Raw genomic sequence first — 9,935 nt, forward strand, 5'->3', positions numbered from 1 at the left:
TTAGGAGGGATGGTTGATGGAACGGAATTTTATTAAAAGGATTTTCCCGGAGGAAGGAGGTTATTGAAGGGAGGTGGAAGTGGAGGATTAATTATTGGAGGGGGGAGTTCTATACATTGGTTTAGGAAATGATTTGTAGGAGGTTAGGAAAGGGGGGAGTAATTTTTATGATGGATGTGAAGGATGAGGGAGGTATATTGGTGGAGGATAAGATGGGTTGTTAAAATGGATAATGGGGAGGATATGGATAATATTGGAGGGTTATTTATTATTGGAAAAAAAATGGATGGAATGAGGTAAATGATAGGAGGATTAAAAATTATTTTGGATTGGATGATATGGTGGGGGAAGGGAAGGATGTAATGGATGGAGGGTGAAGGATTGGGGATTTGAGGAGGATTAGGGAGGGGGAAAGGGGAGGGTAGGATGGATGAAAGGATGGGAAAATAGGATGGGGGAGGTAAAGGTGGAATGAAGGTAAATGTAGGATTAAAATTTATATAATAAGGTAGATGGATTAGGATTGGATTATTATGGATGGTTAGACATAGATGGATATTTGAGGGATGGATTTGATAATGGGGGAAATTAAGGATAGGGGGGTGGAAGGATGGATGGAGGAAAAGGATAAAAAGTGGGGGGAGAAGGGATGGATAGAGGAGGGAGAGGTGGTGGGGATTGGTATGATAGGATAGATGGTGGAAGGACATGGATGGAAGGGGAGGATGGAAGAGGTTGTAAGGAAAAAGTGGAGGTTAAAGGGAAGGGAAGGATGGGAAAGTATTAGTTAGGGAGGAGGAAAGGGTTATGAGGTAAGGTATGAAGAAGGGGAGGAAGGATAATGGTGTTTTGGTTATTGGATATAAAGGTTATGAGGTGGATAGTTAGGTTTATTATTGAAAATTTAGTGGAGGATAATTGAGGGTAGAAGGGAGGAAAAGTATTTGGATGGGAAGGTCCCCCCCATGGATAAAAGGATAGGGGATGGAGGATTGGATGAGGTAGAGGGGGGATAAATAAAGGGAGGTGGAGTGGAGGTGAAGGTTAGGTAAAATTATATTGGAGGTGAAGGATGGTGTGGAAGGATAGGGGGGGAAGGGAAGGAGGGAAGGGTACGTAGGTAAGGAAGGATAAAGGAGAAGGGGGGATAGGAGGTTTATGGAAGTGGTGGAGTTGGAAGTGGAATGAAGAAGGGGGGAAAAGGGGAGATTTTGGAAAAAGGAGGAATTAATGCTTTTATTATTTTTTTAATTCCAAAACTGGGGAAACGAAACCCCTCCTCCGTTCCTGCAGCAAACAACTCTATAAACAAATTTGATTTTTTTCCCCCCCAGGTCCCCTCCGTGGGGGAAAATAGAAAAGAAAGATAACTTTTCTGTAGGGATAATGGAGGGCCTGTTTTTGCCTTTTTTCCCTCTTTAAAAAACTGCTTTTTTCAAACCATTAAAACTTTGGGTTAAATTCCAAAACAATGCGTTTTTTTTCCCCTTTTTTTTTTTTCTCCCACCCCCAAAATTTTAATTTACGTTTCACTTTAAGAAACGGGAAAAAGTCATAGGGTACAAAAAGGAAGTTCGTTTTTTTACACACTTGTAAACAAAAAAAGGGGTGAAAAGAATTTTTTCCCCCTTTTTCTAAAAGGCGAAACTTTACACTTCAACAGAAGGGGGCAGTACTGCGACCAAAGCCAACCACCAGTAGGGATCAAAAGAAAAAAAGCAAAACAGCGTAGCCCGGGGGGAGCATATCAGCTGTTGTTGGGGAAAATTTTTTTGGGGTTTTGGGGATGGGAAAGAAACAGGATTGGAAGACGCCCAAACACTTTATAGGTCTGCTGTATGGGACCACTTTGCATTTAGAGTGACCTACGATGACGGCGGAAAGAAAGCGGTGGATAAAAGTGCAACAGTGAGCAAGCATTGTGCAACACGTGTTGTACTATACAAGACATAATAGATTTTCCTAACAATCAACATATACTGAACCGAAAACCCTGAACCGAACCAAACCGTGGATTTTGTGAACCGTTCCACCCCTAATACAAAATGAGAAATTCAATAGAAATCCTCTTAAATCATAAAGGAAGTGGGATTAACAGTGTTTGGGTGAAGCCTCACTTGTCAGACGCGGCTTGATTATGGTCTGACCTCTAAAATCAAGAAATCATTTAAATGGAGCCTTCTGGCTTCTGGCCTTTTGCAGGCAAAGGATGTCAGATGCAGCTCCTCAGGCTTCAATCTAAAGAAATTTAACAATCAGATCGGAAGAAATTGATCAGATTGAAAAGCCCCGTCTGATAGAGGTGGGCGGATCGATCCCAGGATCGATACTATCGATACCAACGCTGGTATTTATATTGAACAATATTCGTTTAACAAGATCGATACTTTTTATCCTCTCTCGCGCGCGCTGACTGCTGCGGAGTCACCAGTTTCCCCATATGTGTAACAGCACTTTGCTCCCCCTCCCCTCTCCTACAGTCACATGGCTCAGCGGCGCCAGCCAATCAGCGCGCAGGCTTAGCTTGGCCTGCCCACTCAGCACTACGTCACACAGACAACCGCGCTGCCGGTTGCTGGGTGAGTGCTCACTCAGACTTGGATGGAGAGAGAGACCAAAGACCCGCCTCCAGCCTCAGACAGACATCTTTGACCCAAGCGTTTCAGTCCTCCAGAGAATATCCAGGTAGATAACAGTGGTCATCGTCTGCAGCACTTCATTATACATCATATATTACTCAGAAAGTGTAGTTAAGACCTTGAAAAAACCCAGTACATTTATCCCATTAAAAATTGTTAGCTAAAATAAGCTAACATTAGATAATCTCTTATTTATTCCACGATTGAGAACTTTATAGAAAAAAAGCAACAGGCAAGTGCAGCTTAAATGTAAAAAGTATCGGTATCGGTATCGATATCGGCGATACTGACCCAGTATTTACTTGGTATCGGATCGATTAAAAAATCCCGGTATCGCCCACCTCTACCGTCTGAGGCTCCAGGACTCCAGATTCAGAGTCACAAACAGCTGAAACAGAAAGGAACCATTTCAGGAGAGAATCACCACCGTGGATCAACAACTCCATCATTTAAAGATCTGCATGAAGGACGGGAAAGGGTTTAGAGTGGCCTAGTCAAAGTCTACACTGAAATCAAGCCTTCCGTTAGACCATCATCCTGCCTAAACCTTTAAAGTGACTGAATTAGAACAATTATCCAAGGAAGGAAATCCCAGCAGATAGGATGTGTTATCATTAATGTTTTCTGGCAGCCGTTCAAGGAAAAGTTCAGTCAGCAGGAATAATCAATGGATCATTATTTATACCTAAAAATAATACGTTCGCCGTCTGGGAGCGGCCATCTTTGCCCAAATACAGTAGCCCCTCCCTCCTGCCATCTTCCAGCAGTGACGTCACGGTGCGGTAAGCCTAGCGCCGTTCTCCCCGCTTTCCAAGCTAAATCAATGGGAACTACTAGACACATCTGCAATCAACAACAATTATTGAAGATTTCCAGAGGACTTCACCATTGAAATTCACCAGAGCTATAGTGAAACTGACAATGCCCACGTGCATGGCAGCTGGATGCTGGAATACATCGGGTAAAAGTGGGAAAAAAAAGAGTTATTCCACCTTTCTGATTCCTGATCCTCCACGGACGGGTTGGTCGTTGGATCGCCAACTTGAAGAGGGAGGATTTGCCATCGAACTTCTGGCCAGAGAAAAAACCCATAATATGTAGCCAACATTTGGAAGAAGAATGTTTTCAAGATGACTTGGATAATAGCGCGTTGTGACAAACACCAGATACAGCACTGGGACTTGATCAACAGCCGATACCGCACCGTGACAATGTCACTAACCAGTAGGTGGCAGTAGTGTTCTTTGACAAACATGGATGCCTCCAGTAAAGCACATTCACATGAAAATGACTCTGAATTAAAAACACTGATCATTTATTGAACAGGATGGAATCATTTCAGATTTAAAGAACTTTCAGAAGTTTGGATTCTGAATATGATCGGACTTTTCCAACAATTCTTGTTAGCATAAACATTCTATATTAGCATTATAAATGTCAAATATTATTGTTTATCCCATTAAAAAAAACAAACCAGGAAATAAATATTGAATAATAAAAAGGTAACTATCAACAAAAGGGGGACGTATAAATAAAGATTAGAACTATTTTCCCAAAAATCTAAATTGCGATTAGTTTTAATCCAACTTGTGTTTTTATTTCAATGTTTTTCCTTTGCACTAACCCCAAACTTCTAGATTTTTCCCCGAGGATTTCAGTTTTCCCCAGAGTCCATCCTGCAGGACTTCACTTTAGCCATGGTGTTAATAAGCCTTTATTTCCATCGCATGCACGGATCTGCATGCTAGCTGCTACGCTCACCACCTTTCTGTGTGACGACAAACCCACTTTGAGTGTTTTATCGCCACCTAAAGGTCTGGAGGGAGAAATTTAATGTCTTAATCTTATTAAATATCGTGGGACTAATAATCAATCCCTCTGCGATTTGAAAATTGTGTTTTATTGAACTGAAATTAAATTGCAAATGCAATTAATAAAGATGAAAGTCAGAAATAAAATAATTTCTAGATGTTTTTAAAGTAATTTTAATGAATCCAGAGTCAGATTTATTGTAGAAATAAGGCATAAATAGAAAGTAATGAAACAGAGCGATTGTAATAAATGAATAAAGCATTTTAATTCAGCTTCATGTGAACAGATTGGTTGCATAATTGTTTATAAAAAGGAACCTTTTCCTAATCTGTCTGCTCCTAGTTCAACCTTAACTGCTGTTCATAAGATAAATACTAACATTTTAGAACTCTGCAGCAATGAGAGTATTTCCCTCTCATTATTAGGATTATAAACTCGCCCTTATGAGCTCCTGACCCCACTGTAGAACAAGTAGAGTGAGATCAGGGCTTTTCGCTGAGATCACATTGCAGCCATTAAAAGACGATGAAAGCGTATTTGTAATCACCTGTTGCAGGCCAAAGATATCGTGTTTAGTCCGGTTTTTATGCGTTGGGAAGAAAAAGGCTCTTTGTGCGGGAGAAAGGTGAAGAGATTGGTCCTTCCTCTGACACCACAGGTAATGCATGGTGGCTTTGTTTCTGTAAACCATCTGGACATCTCATCTTTCTCACCACATCGAGAAAAACACCAAACTACTAAAATAAAGGTGCAGCTAGTGGATGACCTGCTGCTGCCAGACAGCAGAGGAGTATAGAACTTCCACACATAGGTGATACTGAAGTATCCTCCTCCTCATACTGGGTGGGATCTTTGCACATTTCTGTCTCATACCTCTGCTCTGCCCTGAGGACGCATGTCAATAAAACAAGGTTTTCATTTTATGCTGTTTTCTAAGCTCTGGTTTTAAAAAGCAAACCAGTCCAAGCAGAAAGCTGAGCGTCACCTTCCACCTGACAATGAAACGCCGCATCAATTATTTCTAAGCAGCAGGAATGCTCTGCAACGCCCTGATGTCTCCGTCAGGCTCATCTACGGCGCTGACTGGAGGAGAGAACCACCTGGAACGGACGCCGGAGCAACACGGGGGGATGGAGAGAAAAAAGAACAACAAGCATAGATACTGTTAAAGCTCTCTGTGTCTACACCTTCAAGGTCTATCTCTCCGGTTCTTTTTCCAGAAAACAGATCATTCTGGACAAAGTCTTTAAATAACAATTCATAAACAGGAGACATTAAAACAGATTTTGATAGAAACTGTAATCTTACTCAGATCAGAGAAGTTGCTTAAAGTTACAGAAGGCAGCTGCTCACCAACCGGGCTCACGTCTCAGGAAGTGGCCCCGGATAAAGTCGTAGGGAAGCGGCTGTTCCAATCGTTGCATTTCCGAATTCTCCCGAGTGGTGCCCGACTTTACACGAGTGAATAAAGGGAATGCGATTGGTCGATTTTCAAGGGGGCGGGATTGTTGTGGCAGAAGGTTCACAAGCAAGTTTGGTTGTGGCCGGTTTGTGGGAAGCATCTTGCTAACCAGTTAGCATCTTAGTGCTAGCAGGTTCCCAATGGGAAATTCCATTGGGACCAAGTAGCACTAAGGCCCCGTCCACACGAAGTCAAACCCTGGCCTAAACGCACAAATTTTTCACCAAACCAGCCTCTCATCCGTACGAATCCAGCGTTTCGGGGGTCTGTAAACGATCTTTTTTTTATTCAGCCTTCAGAGTGGGAAGATTCTGAAACGCCGTTTTTGCGTTTCCATCTTTAAGCTCTAACCGCATTTTTTTTTTTCTTACACGCATGAGTCATAGCGTTGCCTCTAAACACGCATGCGCGACACAGTATCACAACAACAATGGCGCCGTACTGTGTTGAATGGTTGCTGCTCATGCTACTCACCCTGCTGTCGGGCTTACAACAGAATCTTCTTCTTCTGGAATATCTCCAGGAAGAACAGAGCAATATCGACCACATAGTTCAGCACCTGAATTTGACTGAACCACCAAAATGGACCCGCAGGGCAACCATGTATAAATATTACTGCGCATGCCCAACATTTCTTTGCCTATTTTTGCTTTGGCACCACAGCGCCACTTACAGGCCTGGCATACATTTTGCAGCGTTTTCATGCATTCATGTGGACGATCACATTTATTTTACGTCTCCGTCTTTAAGACAAATGTTCTGGAAAATATTAGCGTTTCGTGTTCGTTTTGACTTCGTGTGGACGGGGCCTAAATTGGTGACTTAGAAACGACGCTGTCAAGGAACGCTATGGACAGCGGAAACATGCAAGAGGAGGAGAGTTTAGTGTCGGAGGTCGTGGATGAGTCTCCTCCGTCATCCATTTTTTATTTAGAGGAGGAAAGCGGGGACGAAGATGTTGTGGAAGAGGACGCCAGGGCGGCAGAAGCTAGGTTTGGTGTAGAAGGCTTCCAGCCGTACATGTTTGAGCCCTCGCCTCGCAACGCTGCCAGTTCTGTTAGCTCTACGCCTGCCGAAGACACAGACGTCCATCCCCGTGAACACTGGGACGCAACTCAATGGGAAAGGAAAGGATTCTGGTTTCAACCGTTGCGTATATTAGCTGCGACGTATGAATCAAGATGCTATGACCGAAAACATTTTATTGACAGATGACCGTTGATATATGATTGGCTGAATTTAGGTGTTCAGGCTGACGTAGAACTAACTGGCCTGCAGAAGAAAACGGAGAAAAAACACAGATTTTAAGACAGGATTTGGGACAGTGTGGTCTGATAAAGAGTAGAATTATATACATATTTAAGCCAGAATGATTTGATATTTAAATATGATTTCTCTACGACTTTAATGCTATTTAGAAAGAACTATCCAGCCAACAGTATTGAACAAATTACACAGCGATGTGTTTTTCAGCCACTGTCTCCCAGTGCTTTCTTGGTTTAATCACCTGTATGATGTGTCGATCAAATGCCTTTAACTCTGGCATAATAAGTCGTACCGATTTAATTCATGATGGATTGGAGAACGAAGCTTTAGGACTTTTTTTTGTTCAAAAATGTTTTTGAAACATCAGCATTCTGTAGGAAAAAAAGAGGGAAAATGGCAAAATTTGAAAAATGTGTAAAAGTTTATGTTGAACTATGTTTAATAAATCAAAAACCATAAAGGATACATAAATAATTTTCAGGCTGTAGGAATCAGCAGGTGTGATGAAGAAATATGCCAACCCTCATGTTTCTACCAAAAACTATTTCTCCACGGTGAGGATCTAGGTTTTAAAAGATTTCAGTCAACATTTACCAACGCCCGAACAGCTTAGCTAAACCTAAAAAAATAACAATAAGTGGGAATGCTTTAGCATTGATAATAAAGAGAAACAGGAAAGCAATAAGTGAGAATGCATCTATTGATGAGCGGCCATGGGAACTCTCCTCTGGGGGTAGGATGTGTGCAGGCCAGAACTGTTCACCGTAACTAGTAACTAGTTAGATTTACTACGTAACATTTAATTGAGTATCTTTTTGAAAACAAAAAAAATTACTTTTGGGAGTACCTTTATAGCATTTTCCTTTTTCCTTTTACTTAGGTAAAATTTCTGGCTGCTCCACCCATTTTAACGTCACTTAGTGAAAACAAGCTTGTTTTAAATAAATCTAGAATAAATAATCCCTTTAATGTCTCACAATGTGGATCTTAAACATCTATAGAAATAGCAGAATAAGTGACGGAGTTTAAAAGCAATTAATGTACTGTACTGTGTTTTAGAAATATAAATACAATGCAAGAATAAATCATCCCTATACAGCTGTGGACATTTTTACAGTAGTGGATATGTAAAAATGCTCCACTTTCTTCTTTTTGCACTCAATGCTTGTTGGTTAAATGTTATTTTCCATCTGCTGAGTCAGCATCGTCATTTGGAGGTCAGCTGATAATAAATTAAACAGTATATTTAAGCGATTCTCACTTACTGCATTGATTCATTTTATAACCCAAAAAAACATTAAATCTGTTCCTCTGAACACGGTATCAGTTACTCAGGACTTAAGCCTTTTTACAAACTACTTTTCCACTTTTTGTCATTTAAATATATGATGAAGTACTGCTACTTTCACGTAAGTAAAGTTTTGGGTACGCTACCTTCCTCTGCTATTTACCACCAGCTATATGCGCTTCTGTCGGCTCAGACCGAAAATGACTCTTCAGCTTATTTATGAGCAGGAAAACTTATCTAGAACCATCTCCACTATGAAAATGATGATGGCAGCTTCATCATTATCCAGGTCATCTTGAAAACATTCTTCTTCCAAATGTTGGCTACATATTACCTGTTTTTTCTCTGGCCAGAACAAATAGAGGTCAACAGAATTTGATTTTATTAAGTTGAATCAATTGAAAAATAATAAAATTTGGTGTATTCATCCATTTTCCATCAGGCATTATGCCAGCTGGGGTGATGAGGGGTCCTGGTGTCTGCAGGTGAGAGGCGGGGTCCATCTTGGTCAGGTCACCGGTGCATTCATTTCCTTTTACAATTAATTTTTAAGAATTTTGTTGAACTGACTCAATAAAATTACAGCTTGCAGATAACTGTGGATTTAGCTCAATGGAAAATCTGCCATCAGTTAATCTGAGTTAATCCAACGAGTCATTTTTATGAGTGTTAAAAACGTATTCAATGAAAAGTCTCCCTCCCGTTTGAACCTTGAATTAAAGGTGGTTTGCTCCGTTTAATGTGCGAATTTAACGATGATATTTTAACAACCAGCGAGCTCAGAATGGGATTTTATATAAAAGCCAAAATCCACCGCCTCCGTGTTCCAGACGGACCTGGAGGTGTCTAACGGTTAGAATGGCCTCTCTCCAATCAGCCCTTTCTTTCTCCATCTAGCCGTTAAACCCGGTCTAACTGCCAGATCTACATATTTAATCCCCTTTAGCTTGAATTCGCTGCTCTGACAGCCTGACGGGAAATTATTTCCTTCCCGTTACTCAGCGGATCAGAGGCGGATCAGAAACGCATCGGAGACGCATCTCACAGCAACAACCAGCCGCTGCTGCAGATCAGCAATATCCTGAAACCGCTCCATTTCAGATCAATCGTGCGCTTATCTTTAGGTTTAAATATTAAACCATCTCTGCATCAGGAAGCCCCCCCCCCCCCCCCTCCATACATACATACCAGCCGTTTCCGCCGCTTCGCGCCTCCGGGCTGATTTGGGGCTAAAATCGATGCAGTTTCTCTGTCTGACACCGACAGCAGCTAACAGAGGAAATACTAGCATCTGGGTCCAGAGGAGGAGGTGGGAGTGAAAGCAGGCAGCAGCCAGGCAGGGAGGGGGGGGAGGCTGACTGGGAACCATAGAGAAGAATCTACAGACGCCATCTGCTGGCAGGCAGTGGAATTACACCCAGATGGTAGATGCGCTGTGAAGCTGTCAGGGGCTGGGGGATGGGAGACT

General features: G+C 41.8%; 1 protein-coding gene across 1 annotated transcript in view; it reads right to left on the reverse strand.

Annotated features, from left to right (window-relative positions):
* Window positions 1-9,783, reverse strand: part of slc25a22a (solute carrier family 25 member 22a) — a 35,904-nt gene extending 26,121 nt beyond the window's left edge. The window contains exon 1 of the mRNA XM_038291271.1: window positions 9,656-9,783. The gene's annotated coding sequence lies outside the window, so the exon portion shown is untranslated. The remainder of the gene's footprint in view (window positions 1-9,655) is intronic.
* Between the last annotated feature and the right edge of the window lie 152 nt (window positions 9,784-9,935).

The sequence above is a fragment of the Cyprinodon tularosa genome, unplaced genomic scaffold (genome assembly GCF_016077235.1).
Source record: "Cyprinodon tularosa strain WSP-4 unplaced genomic scaffold, ASM1607723v1 ctg298, whole genome shotgun sequence".
Lineage (NCBI taxonomy): Eukaryota > Metazoa > Chordata > Actinopteri > Cyprinodontiformes > Cyprinodontidae > Cyprinodon > Cyprinodon tularosa.